Raw genomic sequence first — 19,493 nt, forward strand, 5'->3', positions numbered from 1 at the left:
TTAGACCAGCAACGAGAACAAGTACTTTGGACTATAATTCAGCATTACTTTCTGTAACTAACTTGTGTGCCAGATATACATATTACTTTTTGTGTGCCTTCCAAGCTCCACAAACTCTTTAGATCAGTATAGAAAAAGGGCCTTGCAATCTCGGTACCACTACCTCACAGGTATCACGAACCAGCTACCGGTTATATCGCCCACTGCTTGCGTTGGTAAAAACTTTATAAGAGCTTGGTAAGACACTTCTACTTGCTATGAAAAGTGACACCACTGCAACCATGTAGTCATTTGGTAGGGATAACTTTCACCGTTTGTTCCTGTTTTTGTGTTTACAATGGCAGGAGGTGATCAGACTAGAGATAACAATCCTAAGGGTTTCAACGAGTGTGTCAGCCAAGAGCAACTACAAGCTATTGTAGAGGATGCCCAAAAAAGGATGAATGAGACCATTAGGAATGCTGTCATTGACACACTCATTGAACTCAACATTGGCAACAACATGGAGAGATTGGACAAATGAATTTTCACACTAACCGACAAGGTTACTGAGTTGGAAACCTTGGTGGTGGTCAACAACAATGACGTCTCCGGCAGCAACACCGATGGTCTCTTGCCAGAAGACATGGTACATGATGCCATTGGGAACATAGATCGAGCAGCCTTCCGACAAGCAAGATTACGATGATGTCTTTGCCGCAACACGATAGGTATGGGTGGTGTCCACCACCATCAAGGTAATAATCACCGTGTACCTGATGATCCTTATGCTAAGATTAAGTTCATAATACCATCTTTTTTGGGTCATTATGATGCTGAAGGATATCTTGATTGGGAGATGACAGTAGAACAAAAGTTTAGTGCCCACCTTGTGCCTGAGCATCATAGAGTTCGATAAGCTACTAGTGAGTTTAAGGATTTTGCCATTATTTGGTAGAATGGGCTAGCTGCACAGGATGCTTTACCTGGTACATGGGAAGAACTTAAGGTAGCTATACGTGATCGCTTTGTTCCTCCTTCTTATCATAGAGATTTGCGTAAGAAATTGATGCGATTAGAACAAGGAGATAAATCTGTATAGGATTACTGTGGTGAGCTCCAAAAGGGATTGATGCGCTGTAGTGTTGTGGAGGGGAACGAAGATGCCATTTGTCATTTTTATTCGGGTTTGAGGCATGAGATTCAGGACATTGTTGATTATAAAGAATTTAACACTGTCAACTAGTTGTTTTAGTTTGCTATGCTTGCAAAAAAGGAATTGCAGGGGCATGAACAACAGAGCAAGAGCAAGGTCAGCACCACATACATGCCATGCTCGGCACCATCTTCAGGGCTGACCAAGCCAACAACTTTTCGAGCGCTAGAACTAGTGAGCAAGCGACCAACAGCCTCTGGAGTTTCCACTACACCTAAGGCACCTCCCATATGACCTTTAGATTTAGGTAAAAATTCTTTGCAGGTGCCTACCAAGAGTGCCTCATCCGTTGCATCGACGGGACGCACTTCGAGCATTCATTGCCACTGTTGACATGGCATTGGCCATGTGCAGAAGGACTGTCCAAGTCAGCGAGCATATATTGCTATAGAAGATGGTTACATCAGCACCTCTAACATTGAGGATGAAGAAGACTGAGATGCAGATGAGGAGGATGGTGAAGTCCTTGGTGATGAGGCCATGGTGGCCTATAGGAGCATCATTGTACAGCGGGTGCTCAGCTCACAAGTCCAGCAACTTGAGAAGCTACAACGCCATAACTTGTTTTAGATTTTCTTCATCATCAGCAACTGTTGAGCACGTGTCATTATTGATGGAGGTAGCTACAATAATTTGGTGAGTTCTGATTTAGTCAAGAAGCTTGTCTTGACCACACTCCCACACCCATGTCCATATCATATTTAGTGGCTAAATGATTCTAGTAAAGCAAAAGTAACACAAACTTGTAGAGTTTCATTTTTGATTGGTTCTTATGCTGATTCTGTTGATTGTGATGTGGTACCTATGCAAGCTTGTTCACTTTTATTGGGTTGTCCTTGGGAACATGATAATGATGCTACACACTATGGTAGAAGTAATAAATACACTTTTGTGCATAAATGAAAGAAAATTACTTTGGTACCTTTGACACTTGCTCAAATTGTACAAGCTAATAGAGAACACGCTGCTAGTTTGAATGATGTCCAATCTAAAAATTAGCAAGTTGCTAATTCTATTTTCCCACCTAAAAAGGATAAGTCTACATCTATTTCTAAGGCTGAGGGAATTAAATTGAAGGGTGGTGTTATGCTTGTAACAAAATGTGTCTGTCGACGAAATATGGTCGGTAGTCTACCTAGGGGTATGCCCAAGGTAGTAGATTATTGACAGACAATGTGCAAGCCACAAACAAGATGGTGACGCAAGACAGACACGAGGTTTTATCCCGGTTCGACCACCGTGAAGGCGTAATACCTACGTCCTGTGTCTGATTGTATTGCTATATGTCAATGAGAGATGTTTTTTAGAGGGGTCCCCTGCCCGCCTTATATAATCCGAGGGGTAGGGTTACAGATCTAGAAACTAATCCTAACCAGTTACAATTGCCATAGGTGGTCGGATAAGGATTCCTATTCTAACCGACCAGGATCTTGCTTGATCTCTAAATCTATCTTGATTCCTTGCGCGGGACTCTGAACAGATTGGCCGGGCCGCGCATCATCTTCTAGTGGGCTAGACCCCCTGGTCCGGGCCGGCCCAAGCCCAGCTATAAGGGTATAGGGGTTAATACCCCCACAGCTAGTCCCCGAGCACCATATATTATGCTGCGACACACCGTTCGATCTCCTTTAGCTAATGCAATCTGTCTTCATGTCATCTCCAACTGGTTGAAACATTGACCAATCGAATGTGCTAGTATTCTGGTCAGAATAGAGAGCAGTAGACCATGATTATAGCCGAAGATTCCGGTTATCCGAAGAATGCATGGTGCTCTAAAGAAAAAAGAAAAAGATTTCTTTCCTTATCAAGTGTGCCCACTTGTATTTCTGAAAAAAATGTAAGTGACCCTTGGACAATAGTAATTCTGGCCAACAGTCAAAGCATAGGGGTCGATAAAATAAGCACATTCACCACAAGGTGAAGTGTGCCCACTTAGTCCCCGAGCTTGGTAGTAGGTGACGTAGGCACGTGGTGCTAGGGTCTAAAAAGAATACCCACTGAAGTTGAGAATCCAATTGTCGTACAAGCAATATGAGATGCACCGGCAGGTGCATCGTACCGATGTAGTCCCCGAGCTTGCTAGAAGGCTAGGTATCAGCCTTGTAGCAAGGTCTAAATAAATGCCTCTCAAATGTATGTGAGTACAGATCACATGTAGCCAAGGAGAGCAGTCTCCGAGCAATGTTCGGAGAGTGGTCGGGGCAGTCCCCGAGTATGAGAGTGGTCGAAACAGTCCCTGAGCACGATGGTGGTCTGGACAGTCCCCGTGCACGATGGTGGTCTAGATAATCCCCAAGCACAATAGTGGTCTGGATAGTCCCCGAGCATGATGGTGGTCTGGACAGTCCCCGAGCACGAGAAGTGCGGCAAAAAACCATATGCCACTTGTACTATTATTTTGTGTATTTTTTTTGTTTTTTACTTGCTATGTCAAGTCCAATCTGACACGTCTGGTCAAAAAAAGTAGATGGGTATAGCACGTCATACTGCCTTCTTGTCTTTTCAAGCAAACAATTGCGTGGCACCTGTAAGTAGGTGCGTCAGCGTGGGCCCTCTCACACTAGCAACGAAGAGGCGCATACACTGGCAATGAAGAGGCGCATATATTGGCATAGATCTTGAGGCTATGAAAACAACCGTCTGCGGCGCATGTGCATGTCTCCCAAGAATCTCGGGCAGATGAAACGGCATAACTATTGGGTTAAATACAGTATAGGATAGGTAAGTTACTTTTTACTGCACCCCATTGCCATTCGCAGCCACAGCCATCTTCTTCCTCTCGCCAACCCTAATACCAATCAATCCTCCGCCAGTTCCGCGTTCATCAACAAGGCCAGATTAATGGTGAAAAGCGATGCGCAGAAGAAAGCTGGAGTCATGGTGAAGGAGTGGTGGAAATCGAGAAGCAACGAGCAGACCATTGAAGACCTCATCACCATGGGGGTACTCCACAACAAGGAGCTCGTAGGATGGTGTGCGCCGAAGGGCGAGGGGTACCCCGATCCACAACCAGGTGAGATCATGGTGTTCGAAGACTTCTTTAAGCGGGGATTTGGGGTTCCTATTCATCCTTTTCTTCAGGGCTCTGTCTTTACTATGAGATTGGGATTTGCAATCTGCATCCCAACTTGATCCTCCTTGTCACCATTTTCATTCATCTTTGCGAAGCATATGGTGGCTTCCAGCCCCATTTCGATTTTTTCCACCATTTTTTCTGTCTACGGAAGAAAGGAAGCGGTGGATCGAAGATTGCTGGAGGTGTGTACCTCAACCTCCGTGATGGCATGAAAGCCCAGTACCTGCACTGCCCATGGAACACGTCACTTGACGACTGGTACAAGAAATGGTTCTACATCTGCGAAGAGCCAAACATGATCATGCTGTGCGACATGGGGTACATTCTGGAGAAGAGGACAAGCTGGTCAGAGAAGCCTGAGCACTTGGAATAGATTCCAGAAATATTTGGGATGATTCCGGGGAAAAAACTGGACAGTCCGAGCATGGTCGGGAGCTTCATCAGCTGATGGATCCAGCCCTGCCAAAGGAGGGTACATCCTGGCTACGAGTATCAAGGTAGCGCAGACCCGATGAGGACGAGGCAGGGGGCGCTTGATAAAAACAAAGTCAGAGCCAGAATTGGTGAGCTATTTAACTTAGCTGATCCAAATTATGTCAGATTGAGTGACATCGAGCACGCTTTCAAGCTCGCCCGACCTCCCTCAAAGGTAACGCATCTTGCCTTGTACCCGTAGTCTTATACTGTGGTAGAAACTCACTGTATTCACTCCCATTTGTTTCCCAGATAAATGGTCGGGATAGAGCGATAGTGTTTGTGTCGCTACCCCCTAGAGTAGATTGGCCACAAGGAGCTGACCCAACCACCCAGGCCAGCGTCGGGATCGAGGACATCGATTGGGCGGTGCTCGGAGCTGGAGAGGAGGTAGCGGCCAAAGCTGCTGGTAAGCGGCTAGCGGCTAGCAAGCGTCGTCAGGCGATTTTTACCTTGTTAGACGATGACGTAGTGGAGGGGGAGGATGCAGACACCTTTCGACTCATCCCTCGAAAGAGGAGGAGGCAACTAGAGTCGATGGAGCAAGGTGGCTCCTTCGTGCCGGTGGGACCTACATCGCCGACCACTGTAGCATGAAGGACAAGCGGGGGAGGGGTCGAGAACCAAGGCCCAGCGACAGTGCTGGATGTAGAGGGAGACCAAGAGTCACCTGCACAGCATGTGGAGCAAGCATGGCCGAAGAGACGTGCCTTCGCCACATCATTCCGTGCTTCCAACATGTAAGTATTTGTAACCTTGATGTAAGCTAGCAATTTGCATTGAATATGATTGCCTTCTGAACTTATCTTGGATGTACTAGCTCGGCGTCCACCGAAAGTCTAGACCAGCTAGCCGAAAGCAGCGTGGCTCCGCCAGTGATTTCAGAGCAGGCTACCCAGTAGCCGGCCATCGAGGAACCCATAGCAGAAGATCCATTGGGGCCTCAGCAAACAAATAGTCAGACAACAGTCCCCGAGCAGGGGGTCAAGGGAAGAGCTGAGCCGAGCACGAGTGCTCCGAGCGCTATACCTATTGAGGGTAACACCTCAGCATCAAGGGTAATGGTATAGACCGAGGAGCAGCGGACGGAGGTGAGAGCACAGAGCATGTTTATTGATGCTGTAGCCCATGGGAACGCCATAGTGATCGCAGAAGCTGCTAACGCCGGACCAGCACCGAGACTCGAGGAAGAGCCCGAAGAGGACGAAGTGGAGGAGGTCCTGGGTCGTCCATAGGACAAGCGACAACATGTGTATGTGTCGCGTTGGCAGAACGACCAATGGGTTATTCATGAGGAAATCTCAGAGGTCGAAGAGACCAAGAAAGTTGAATGGACGGCAAAACGGTTGGTGACGGAGGTCTAGGTAGGCTTTGCTTCACCACCTGATCTTGCTGTCTAGTCGAGCTATCTTACATAGCTATCTGCACACAGGACTTAATGAAGACTGCAAGGTACCACAAGAAATGCTTCGACCAGATCGAGGGGATCACTGCAAGCAACAAGGAGCTAATGGCAGAGGTGGAACGCCTACGCCACTGACTTGAAGCCGCCAGCCATGAGAAGGCAGAGCAAGAGTCCCAGAACTAGAACCTGGTCATCCAGCTCAGTAATAAAGAGCAAGAAAGAACAAGTAAGTAGCCACTTTATCATAACGAATACTGCCAGTGTTGTTGTATTGTTGGTAGTAATAGTTGTAGTGCAGGCTTAGAAGCCGAAGTGGTCTATCTCCGAGAGGAGAACAGTCGTGCGGTCATGGAGTGTGATCGCCTAAAAGAGGACAACAGAAAACTGGCACATGACCAGTCACAGCTCCAAGACCACACGACCAAGATGATAGAGGAGCTAAAAAGGAATTTTTCCAAACCCCTTTGCTCATTTTTGGTGCCTACCATAGTTTGGTGTAATATAGCGTCTTAACAGCATGTACGGTTTGCAGTTATAAAAATCAATGCGAAGAAGTATCTGGAGGCCATGATAAAAGACCATGACGGCTGACAGCGTAGTGCCTAGAGATCACCAAGGATCGTGACACCTGGAAAAGCTAGTGCCAGGAGGTGGCAACGGGCATTTTGCTGGTCCTTAACCTCATCGATCCAGCACTAACAGAGGACGTGCCAAGGATGCCACAGCTGGGATTGATCGAGAGATGCTAAAAGGCATGGGGATGGTTCCAGGAGTTCGTGAAGGAGGCAGGTGAGTACATAGGCACACATGTGCTAAGCATGGTATGTGCTCACTACCCCCTGATTGACCTCAAGCGCCTGGAGGCTGGATACCCGAAGGAGGTAGATCCAGACAAGGCTAAGGAGCTACGGATGACCTAGCTGGACTTGTCAACAAAAATAATTGGCGACATTAACCTATGTGGAGGCGCGACAGCACTTGTACATGGAACACCATCAACAAGTTAGCTGGAAGCGCCATCATTTTTAAGCCAACCGGAGAAGCCTGCGGTCTCGACCAGCCAGGCATCGGCGGGGCCATCTTCTTCAGCTCGAACAATGCCAGAGTCCTTGAGACCCTTGCACGATGTTAGGCCCAGCGAGCAGTAGGTGCTGCATGCCCCAACCAGCCAATAGTATAGGCTATAGCTATGGAAGAAGATGTAGTTGTGTTATTGTAAACTTGGACCCTTTTAGGCAAGCTTGTAATAACGTAACTATATATCAGCATAAGCTTGTTTGTTTTGTAGAAAACGTATTTAAGCTTGAATATCGTGTTGGTGTAACTAAGTGAGAACATGTTAGCGTTCTATTTAGTTGTACTAGTTTAATCGACACGTCATCCTAAAAGGTTTGTATGGCCCTAGTTTGTCTTGTGGTCGAAGTGTGAGGTGCGCAGCCTATGCACACGTAGACACACACAAGTCAAACCAGAGAACACCTGCCGATCACCCGTAGCGTAGAGAGTGGATCCCATGCACGCATTGGGAGGAACCAGAGACAGGGCCTGCTCCGAAAACCCGAGAAGGGATGGTGGTCGGTTTTAACTAGTTGAGTTAGATTAACAATGGACTTCGAAGTGACACATTATAGTGGCCAGAGAAATCATAATAGCTTTATTGAATTAAATCAAAAATACAAGAGGAGTACATATCTTAGTAATTAAGCATAGAAATGCCTAAGCTTGTCGATGTGCCATGAATTGGGTACGTCTGTACCATCTAGGTGAGCTAACCTATAAGACGTTGGTCGTGTAACCTCCTTGACCATGAAGGGCCCTTCCCATGGGGTTGTGAGTTTGTGGACGCCAGCCTGATTCATCTTCCACTTTAGGACTAGGTCCCTAACCACAAAGAACTGTTCCTTGACGTTCTTGTTGGAGTACCTACGCAAAACAGCAAGGTATTTGGTTGTACATACACAAGAATCGAGCCGCTTCTCTTTTGCACTATTCACTTCTAGCTCCCGTACTTCATTGGCCTTGTCTTCGTTGAAGTTTTCTACCCATGCTGATCTGAAAGCTATATCTGCTGGGAGCACTGCCTCAGCGCCATAAACCATAAAGTATGGTGATACGCCAGTATTGCGACTAGGCTGGGTTCTGAGACCCCAGACCACGGCTGGTAACTCTTTGAGTCATCTTTTAGGAGCCTTGTCATTTTCTCTATACATCCTCTTCTTAAGTGCGTCCAAGATCATACTGTTTGCCCGTTCGACCTGTCTATTAGCTCTAGGGTGTGCCACCGAGACGTATTTTACTACTATGCTCCTTTCATCACAGAAGTCCCAAAAAGTGTTCCCAGTGAACTAAGTACCCAGATCAGTGATGATGCTGTTGGGTATGCCGAAGCGATGGATGACCCGATCGATGAACGTGATAGCCTTTTCTGAAGATGCCTAGACCAAGGGCATGTACTCTATCCACTTGAAAAATTTGTCGATCAGCACGAAGACGCATGTAAATTTCCTAGGGGCTGGTTTGAAAGGCCCAATCATATCTAGTCCCCAGCATGCGAAGGACCAAGAGGCTGGTATTGTCTGAATCTCGTGTGCTGGCACATGAATTCTCTTGGCAAAGAACTGACAACCTTCAAAATGGCGGACTAGCTTCTCTGCATCGGCTATGGCTGATGGCCAGTAGAACCCTACTTGGAAAGCCTTGCTAACCAGCGTTCTCGAGGCCGCATGGTTGCTACAAGAGCCAAAGTGGATTTGGTCCAGGAGATGTTCACCATCCTCCTTGGTTATACACTTCATCAAGATTTCCTCCTTCACGTTCTTATGCCACAATTTGCCATTGACGAGCAGATGCTGCTTACTACGACGCATTAGGCATTCGTTTTTTGTCCGATTGGTGTAACCACTACCATCTATCAGGTACTTGATGAAAGGTACTCTCTAGTTAGGCTCCTTAGTGGTCGGAGGTGGTTCGGTGGTGTTTGACGCCGAAACCATAGCCACCAATAGCTGGTCTGGAGGCTTGTCAACTGTGGGATCTTCTTCTTTGATGGAAGGCATGAGCAGGTCTTGAACAAATACACCATGTGGGACTTTGCCTCGAGATGATCCTAACTTTGACAGCGCATCTGCTGCTTGATTTTTGTCCCAGACCACATGTATGTACTCGATGCCATAGAACTTGCCTTCCAGCTTTCTGATTGATTTGCAGTATGCATCCATCTTTTCACTGGTCATATCCTAGTCCTTGTTGAGTTGGTTGATGACCAGAGCCAAGTCTTCGTAGACATAGAGATGTTTGACACCGAGCTCAACCGCAATGCACAGACAATGTAGGCATGCTTCGTACTCGGCGACGTTATTGGACACTGGGAAATAAATCCTGAGGACGTACCAGAGCTGCTCCTTGGATGGTGACATGAAAAGGACTCCTGCTCCTACGCCATTGATGTTGAGAGAGTCGTCGAAGTACATCTTCCAATACTCGTTAGGCCCCTGAGAGGCAGGTGTGCTTAAGTCTGTCCACTCGACGATGAAATCGATAAGTGCCTGAGACTTGATTGTAGTATGGCTTGCAAATTCCAAGGAGAAAGGGCATAGCTCCATTGCCCATTTGACGATGCGTCCATTCGCATCCTTGTTGTGAATGATGTCTCCCAGAGGGTACTTGGTCATGACCACCACACGATATCCGTTGAAGTAATGTTTCAACTTTTGGGATGTTATCAGTATGGCGTAGATCAGTTTCTGAATCTGTGGGTACCTGGTCTTGGATTCATTGAGTACCTCGCTAATGAAATAGATTGGTTACTGTACCTTGTAGACATGGCCAGGCTCATTGCGCTTGACCACCATGGTAGTGGAGACCACTTGATTAGTTGCCGCAATGTAAAGCAGGAGGGTTTCGTCTTCTCTGGGAGCAATGAGGACCGGAGGTGATGTAAGGAATTGTTTCAGCTGTGTGAAGGCAACATCTACTTCCTCCGACCACTCAAACTTCTCAGATGCTTTGAGCAGCTTGAAAAACGGTAGTCCTTTTTTGCCTAATCTTGATATGAAATGACTTAGGGCAGCCATGCATCCGGTAAGCTTCTAAACATCCTTCACCTTTTTGGGCGGCTTCATGTCCAAGACAGCTTTTACCTTCTTTGGGTTAGGGCATATGCCATCGTGACTGATGACGTTGCCAAGCAATATACTAGATGGAACACCAAAGACACACTTCTTTGGGTTTAATTTTCATTGGAATGTGTTAAGAGCTGCAAAGGTACGTTCGAGGTTGTCAACAAGAGTGTATACTTCCTTGGTTTTAACAACTACATCGTCAACATAAGCCTCGATGAGGTCGTCTTTTATCTCATCTTTGAGGCAGGCCTATATGGCGTGTTGGTAGGTAGCCCTGGCATTCTTGAGCCCGAACGACATGGTCATGTAGCAGTAAGCGTTGAAGGGCATGATGAAGGATGTCTTGTTCTGGTCATCCTTTTTGAGAGCAATCTGGTGATAACCAGAGTAGCAATCGAGAAAGGAAAGCAACTTGCAACTGGCAGTTGAATCTACAACCTCGTCTATGTGAGGTAAGCCGAAGGGGTCTTTAGGGTAGTGTTTGTTGAGATCAGTGTAATCAACGCACATTCTCCATTCATTATTCTTTTTGCGTACAAGAACTGGGTTGGCTAACCATTCTGGATGATACACTTCTTTGATAAATCTAGCTGCCAAAAGCCGTGTAACTTCTACCCTAATGGCCTCCTTTTTGTCGCGAGCGAACCATCGTTGTATCTGCTTGATAGGTTTGGCCTTGCCGTCGACATTTAAGGAGTGCTCGATCAAGTTCCGAGGTACACCGGGCATGTCAGCGGGTTTCCATGTGAACACACTCACGTTGCTCCTCAAGAACCTGACGAGCGCATGTTCCTATTTAGGATCTAGGTTGGCCCCAATAAGGGCTGTTTTGCTGGGATCACTATCGACTAGCTGGATCGCTTTGTGCTCTTTGGACTTAATGTTCTTGCATGGGGCCTCGAGCTCTGGGATCTCTAGGTGGTTGGCTAAGGTCTTCTTGGCATTGAGCATGGTCTCAGCCATGCAAATAGAGAGGTCGTGAGCCTCTACTATTTTGAAGCTATCGTCCTCATAGGTATAAGCTACGTATACGTTGCCCCTGAGAGTTAGAACCCCTTTCTCGGTAGGCATCTTGAGCACCAAATACCTGTAGTGAGGTATGGCCATGAATTTGGTGAGCGATGGTCGACCAAGGATAGCTTGGTAGGTGCCGTCGAAGTCAGCGACCATGAAGTTGACGCAGTCAGTGCAGAAGTGGTCCAGGGTACCAAATTGCATAGGTAGCGTGATCTGCCCGAGAGGTGTAGAGCTCTGTCCGGGGAGAACACCCCAGAACTATGCCTTGTATGGGTTGAGATCCGCCTGGGTTATCTTTAGGGCTGGCAAATTATTCTTGAATAGTATATTGATGGAACTGCTGCCGTCAATCAGCACTCTATCGAACTGAACCTTATTGATACAAGGATCGAGGACTAGAGGAAAACGTCCTGGCTCAGGTATTGCAGCCCATTAGTCCTTTCTGCTAAAGGAGATCTCACGGTGAGACCAAGGAGGGAGCCACGGATCGGCGATGAGGTTGTCGGTGTTGGCCACGTTCAAGCAGGCACGGGCGAGCAGCTTGCGTTCTCGTTTGGTCTCGATGGACACTTTGCCTCCAATGATGGTGTGGACATGATTGGTTGGCTTGATGTACTTGTGACGGGGATCTGCGTCTTCATTGTCGTTGTCCTTGTTACACTGCTCCCTGGTGTCGTTAGGCTTGTCGGATGTATCCGGAGCCTGTTGGCGCGTGTAGATAGATTTGAGAACACGACAATTCTCCATGGTATGATTTGACTTGGGATGGAGCTGGCAGGGTCCTTTCAATGCTTTGGCATAGTCTTCTTCGTAGTTGCGATGTCCGCCACCTTTTTTAACGGTGTTGACCTCGCCGTCGTCTTCCCGAGCACGCTTGCCCCTGTAATCGTCATGGTGATTACGCCGCTGATTACGCTGGTCGCGGTAGTCGCGGGAGTCGTTGCACTGGTTGCGGCGATCAAAATTGTCGTTCCGACCACGGTTGCCGCGGTAATCGTCGCGGTGTGGGGGGTGGTCGAAGCATGGAACCCTTGCTGTTTCTTCGATGATTATCTTTTTAGCATCGTTGGCATCCGCATATTTCTTAGCAGTGGCCAGGAGCGCTGTGACTGATTCAGGTCTCTTGTGGAGGAGCTTGTCTCTTAGGGCATCATGGAAGCAGAGACTAGTGATGAAAGCCTCGATTGCCTTGTTGTTGGAGATTGATGGGACCTTGATGCGCATCTCCGAGAAACGCCTGACTTACTCGCGCAGTGGCTCATCTTTCTGATCTCGAATCCGCTGTAGATCATATTTGTTGTTGGGTTGCTCACAAGTAGCAATGAAGTTGTCGATGAATGCTTGCTTGAGCTCTTGCCAAGAATCAAAGTAGTTCGCTGGCAGGCTGACCAGCCATTAGTGGCTTGCATGGCCGACGGTGACTAGGAAGTAATTAGACATGACGTGCTCGTCAGCCATGGCTAATCTACATGCGGTTTCATAGAGCATGACCTATAATTTGGGGTTCTCCTTGCCGTCATACTTCTGAAGTTTTTTGAGCTTGAAGTTCTTAGGCCATATGACTTGGTGAAGGTGTGGACTAAACTGCTTCAAACCCGGAGGGCCATGGGTAGTATCATATTCCATACGGCGATAGCTTTCGTAGGATGCACGATCGTTGGCTCTTTGGTTAATGCAATCGCGCAGATCACGTTCTCCTAGGTAATGGCGGAGATCGTTATTGCCATCACGGCAATCCCGGTTGCCACCCTAGTTAACCCTGCGACCGCGGTTATCACGGTGATTGTCGTGGTTGTCTCGGCAATTGTCTTCCTGGTAGTCGCGGCGGTTGTCATCCTGGTGACGGTTGTTGTCCCGACCACCATCATGGCCACCGTTTCTGCCTTGACGGTTGTCTGATGGGTCATTGTTGCGCGAGCCATGTTGGTTGGGTGGCTATGAGCGACTTGAGTACTGGTGGCTGTGGCTTGATTCGACTGAGACGGATGGAGCCCGGGCTTGATTTACAATCTCTACGGTTTGGGCCATAGCAGCCGTCAGGTAAGCTTGTATATCATCACGAACTGCCTAGGTTTCTAGGGTATTAGGTAGTCATCGCATTGTCACCATAGCAACAGCTACATTGGCGCTTGGGGTCCTGAAGACCTGCTTGTCCCCCACCCTATCAAAGGCATTGTTAAGGTTGCATGGCTGGACCCTTATGTGTCGAGGCTCCTCTTCTGCCTCGGCTTTGATTTGTTGGTGATTAAACCGATCAATATTGCGTGCTTCGCGTGCTAGCCTTTCTTGTTCTGTTTCACCAACCGTCGGTGGTTCATCATTACTGACAGCATTGATCAAGTCTCCTCGCCTTGGTAGGAAGGATGGGAATCATGGGAACCCCGGGGTGTGGTCTGGGATATCTAGATCATATTCAACGCCTTCATTGCCATGATGCTGGAGCTCAGTGTGGACGAAGGCATTAGATGCGATGCCGGACGAGGAGCTTGAGCCACCCTCTTGAACTATGTGGACCGATCCTTCTTGATAATCCTCAATCCGGACCATGTTAACAAAGTTGCATAGGCCGTAGGGCTGGGCCTGGTAGTTCTCCATTGAGGCTTCATACTCAGAGAGCTGAAGACCCATCACGGGGGCTGGCCAGCGACGAACGGAGCACCCTTCAGGAGTATATGTGACCATGAGATCCGTACCAAGTCATGTAGGACGATTGGCCCGAGCTGGTCGGGTAGATCTGTTGTGGGTAGTGATTACCTGCTCATTAGGTTGACTTTGAATTGAACTTACCAGAGCAAGGGTTTCAGCAAGTTTGGTGCTGACCCGATCGATGGAGTCGAGCAGGTCAGTGCTGTCGATCTGCCTCCCTTTGTAGCGAGGAAGCAGATGACGGGTTGTCGGCGTGGCTAAAGACGATACTGGTGTGGCCGGAGCCAGATCCACCATGGTCAGAGCTATAGCTGATGCAGGTGAAGCAGTGGCCAACGCAGATTGAATTCGTGCCTCCTCCGTGGTCATGGCGATGATGTCGTCGGAGCCAGTGGTCTAGGTGATCTGGCCGATGGTGAACGTGAGGCCGTTCGGCGTAGCCATGGAACCGAGGATGATGACCATCTTGTTTGCCTAGAGAGCAGTATGCACACCCCCTACCTGGTGTGCCACTGTCGATGAAATATGGTCGGCAGTCTATCTAGGGGTATGCCCAAGGTAGTAGATTGTCGGCAGACAGATGCGCAAGCCACAAACAAGATGGTGATGCAAGACAGACACGAGGTTTTATCCAGCTTCAGCCGCCGTGAAGGCGTAATACCTACGTCATGCATCTGATTGTATTGTTGTATGTCAATGAGAGATGTTTTTTAGAGGGTCCCCCTGCCCGCCTTATATAATCCGGGGGGCAGGGTTACAGATCTAGAAACTAATCCTAACCAGTTACAATTGCCATAGGTGGCCAGATAAGGATTTCTATTCTAATCGACCAGGATCTTGCTTGATCTCCAAATCTATCTTGATTCCTTGCGCAGGACTCCAAATAGATTGGTCGGGCAGCGCGTTGTCTTCTAGTGGGCCAGACCCCCTAGTATGGGCTAGCCCAAGCCCAGCCGTAAGGGTATAGGGGTTAATACCCCCACAGTGACTTTGCTAAAATTTCTGATGATGATATTTGCTATGCTTTGGTATGCAAATGAGCTATGTTTTCGCTTGATGATATTGTTAGCTCGGTGCCTCCTGCTGTCACTAACCTTCTGTAGGAGTATGAGGACATTTTTTTCAGCTGAGATACCCCTGGGGCTGCCACCTATGAGAAGAATAGAGCATCAAATTGATTTGATTCTAGGAGCAATGTTGCCCAACCGTACTGCCTATCGAACCAATCCCGAGGAGACTAAGGAAATTCAGCGACAAGTCCAAGACCTTTTGGCCCGCGGGTATGTATGTGAAAGCCTTAGTCCTTGTGCCATTCCTGTACTTTTGGTTCCTAAGAAAGATGGAACTTGGCGTATGTGTGTTGATTGTAGAGCCATCAATAATATTACTATTCAGTATCGTCATCCTATTCCTAGGCTAGACGACATGCTTGATGAGTTGTGTGGTTCTATAATTTTCACTAAGATTGACTTGCGAAGTGGTTACCACTAGATTAGAATGAAACTTGGAGATGAATGGAAAACTGCGTTTAAAACCAAATTTGGGTTGTATGAGTGGTTAGTTATGCCTTTTGGTTTGACAAATGCACCTAGCACCTTCATGCGCTTAATGAATGAGGTTTTAAGAGCTTTTATTGGTCATTTTATGGTAGTTTACTTTGACGATATATTGATTTACAACAAGTCTTTTGATGAACATATGGATCACTTACATGCTGTTTTTAATGCTTTGCGTGATGCATGTTTATTTGGTAACCTTGAGAAGTGCATCTTTTGCATGGATCAAGTTTCTTTTCTTGGCTATGTTGTAACTCCACAGGGAATTGAGGTGGATGAGATGAAAATTGAAGCCATAAAGAGTTGGCCGGTTCCCCAACCCGTCACATAGGTGAGGAGTTTTCTTGGTCTTGCAGGATTCTACCGCCGCTTCGTTAAAGATTTCAGCACTATTGTTGCCCTGTTGCATGAGTTGATGAAGAAAGGAGTGGTGTTCCATTGGGGAAAGGCACATGAGGAGTCCTTTGACACTTTGAAGGACAAGCTTACACACGCACCATTGCTGCAACTTCCAAACTTTGGTAAGACTTTTGAGCTAGAATGTGATGCTAGTGGAGTTGGCATTGGAGGTGTTTTGATGCAAGATGGTAAACCCATTGCTTACTTTAGTGAAAAAATGTATGGTCCTGTTCTTAATTATTCCACGTATGATAAGGAATTGTATGCACTTGTTCGTTCTTTAAAGACGTGGCATCATTATTTGTGGCCTAAAGAATTTGTTATTCATTCTGATCATGAATCGCTTAAGTATCTTCGCTCTCAAAATAATCTGAATCATAGGCATGCTAAATGGGTTGAATTTATTGAATCTTTTCCTTATATTATCAAACACAAGAAAGGGAAGGATAATGTGGTTGCTGATGCTTTGTCTAGAAGATATACATTGCTGTCTCAACTTGATTGCTGGATTTTTGGTCTTCAATCCATTAAAGAACAATATGCGCTTGATCCTGCTTTTAAGGATGTGTTGCTTAATTGTAGAGAGAGACGCACATGGAATAAGTTTATGATCAGCGATGGGTTTTTGTTTAGAGCTAACCGCCTATGCATTCCAGTTGGTTTCGTTCGTCTTTTGTTGCTGCAGGAGGCACATGGAGGCGGATTGATGGGACATTTTGGTGCCAAGAAGACGGAGGAGGTGCTGTCCACACACTTCTTTTGGCCTAGGATGAGGCGTGATGTGGAGCGGTACGTGGCTCGGTGTGCCACATGTCAAAAAGCTAAGTCACGATTGAACCCACATGGTTTGTATATGCCTCTTCCTGTTCCTTCTACTCCTTGGGCAGATATATCTATGGATTTTGTGTTGGGATTGCCATGGACTAAGAGGGGGAGGGATAGTATTTTTATGGTGGTTGATCGTTTTTCTAAGATGGCACATTTTATTTCTTGTCATAAGAGCGACGATGCTGTTCATATTGCTGACCTTTTCTTTCAAGAAATTGTTCGCTTGCATGGTATGCCTTCTACTATTGTTTCAGATCGTGAAGCAAAATTCTTGAGTCATTTTTGGCGCACGTTGTGGAATAAATTGGGGACCAAGCTGATGTTTTCTACAACATGTCATCCCCAAACTGATGGGCAAACTGAGGTTGTGAATCAAACATTGTCCACCATGTCGAGAGCCATTTTGAAGCGCAATTTGAAGATGTGGGAAGAGTGTTTGCCGCCTGTGGAGTTTGCATATAACAGGGCAGAACATTCCACCACCAAGGTAAGTCCTTTTCAGGTAGTGTATGGTTTTAACCCCCATGCTCCTATTGATCTTTTGCCTTTACCTACCACTGAGAGAATACATAGTGATGCTAGAGAGCGTGCTAATTTTATTCGTAAGTTACATGAAACAACTAAAGCAAATATTGAAAGCATGAATGAAAAGTATAGAATTGCTGGTAGTAAAGGTAGAAAAGAGATTAAACTTGAACCGGGTGATTTGGTTTGGTTACATTTAAGAAAAGATAGATTTCTTGAGCTACGTAAGTCTAAATTAATGCCAAGAGCAGCTGGTCCTTATAAGATTATTGAGAAAATAAATGATAATGCATACAAACTTGAGTTGCCACCCGAGTTCGGGGTTAGTCCCACATTTAACATTGCAGATTTGAAACCTTATTTGGGAGAAGAAGATGAGCTTGAGTCGAGGATGAATCCAATTCAAGAGGGGGAGGATGATGAGGACATCACTCCTTTGGATGTACCAGCTGATCCTCCAACCGTCATGCAAGGTCCAATGACCCGGGCTCGAATACGTCAACTCAATTTACAGGTGAGCTCGTTCTTAAGCGATCCTTTTCATACTTTTGAGAATAGACTACTACCTAATGATGTTATCTTACTTAGGAACATTAGAGAGGGTCAAGAGGGACTAAGAGGACGTGGAGGAGGTGATGATGACCAGCAAGAACGTCCAACACAAGCCGGAGGCCCAGTCCAACACGAATTCGAGTCTGCCTCGGCCTCCAGGACTAGTCTGCCTTAAACTGGTCGCCCAGGACGCATCCGGACTCCATTTTCGATGATCCACATATGGATGGAAAGCTAATTTGATAAGGAAGCCAATCCAAGTGGTTTTACATCAAAATCTGTTTGGAATCAACAGGAATCGTTGAAACAAGTCAGCATCCAGAATCTGCCAGGGTGCTGCGACACCGTCTTTTGGTCCGTTGGACCATGTATCGAGTTTGGGCCCATTAGGGGCGCATCCAGGGGTCTTACATGACCCTAGAGTCTTCATAAATAGCCACCGCCCCTCCATTAGGGTTTGGGTTTTGCTTAGATTATTCTGTCAAGAAACAGTTTCGCCGTTCTTCGGTTTGTGAGACCCCAACCCGTGAGATTAATCATACATCTGCAATTTGGTTGCGATCTTTCTTATTTTTGCTTGTGTTCTTCGTTGCGTAGGCAGGGATTAGCCTTCTTGGCGAGGTCAACCTGGTCCGTGACTCGGTTGATAACCAGAGGAGCTGTGGTGCTAAGATTGCAGGGTTCGATCTTTCGATCTGAAGCCGGATCGGTGTGTCATTCTCCGCCACAACGATAGTTACCATCACCTGACGGAAGATCGGGATTCCCCTCTCCATTAAGTGGTAATCAGAGCTAAGGTATATCGTCAGGTTCACTTTTTATTCCCTAGTTTGAGTGTTTCGTATTCGTCCCATAGTCCAGTGCCATACTCGTTTTTCCTATCCTAGAACCTTCCGCGCCATAGCCTTTGCATATTTCAGTTTCAGAGTCCGTCGTGTTGAGTTTGTGTCCTGATTGAGGTCTTGTTGCTGGTTAGGTCGTGTTAGAGTCCAGTTCGTGTGTTTTCCCCATCGTTTCCATCAAATCTTGGCTGTTGTGACCAATTTTGCACACATTGTTCCCGTTTTGTCCTCTAATTCGGAGCCAATTCTTAAAACTAGTCTAGTTTTCGCATACGAACTCCGTTTTCGACGTTCCATATATGCAAATCGATCAGAAAATTTTTTTGGATCCATCCATCCCCTACCTTAATGGGGTTCGAAATTTTTAGATTGGCCAAAAAGTGGTCACAAGATCCTCGTTTCGTGGTCACAAGGTTTTTGCCGATTTTCATCCAGTTTTCTAAAAATTCCATAGGCCACGTCTTACACTTGTTTGAGCTCATATTTTCTGTGGTTACTGCTTTTGTGCTCCTAAGTAAAGGAAAAATATCAAAAAAATAAAATAAAAAAGTCGAAATTTCCCAAAAAACAACGACAGCCCAAAAAATAAAAAAAGAGGGGCAAAAGAGGAACAATATCTAGAGGAGCACATAGAGAAGCCCAAAGTGAGCTGTGTTTGCGTGTGCTATATGGTTCCTTGTTGTGTTGCTATTTCCATCCACCATCACCTTGCTATCCACCATACTTTTGTCACAACCTGGTACTTGCAACACTTTAGACCAGCAACGAGAACAAGTACTTTGGACTATAATTCAGCATTACTTTCTGTTACTGACTTGTGTGCTAGATGTACATATTACTCTTTGTTTGCCTTCCAA

This window comes from Miscanthus floridulus, chromosome 4 (assembly GCF_019320115.1).
Source record: "Miscanthus floridulus cultivar M001 chromosome 4, ASM1932011v1, whole genome shotgun sequence".
Classification (NCBI taxonomy): domain Eukaryota; kingdom Viridiplantae; phylum Streptophyta; class Magnoliopsida; order Poales; family Poaceae; genus Miscanthus; species Miscanthus floridulus.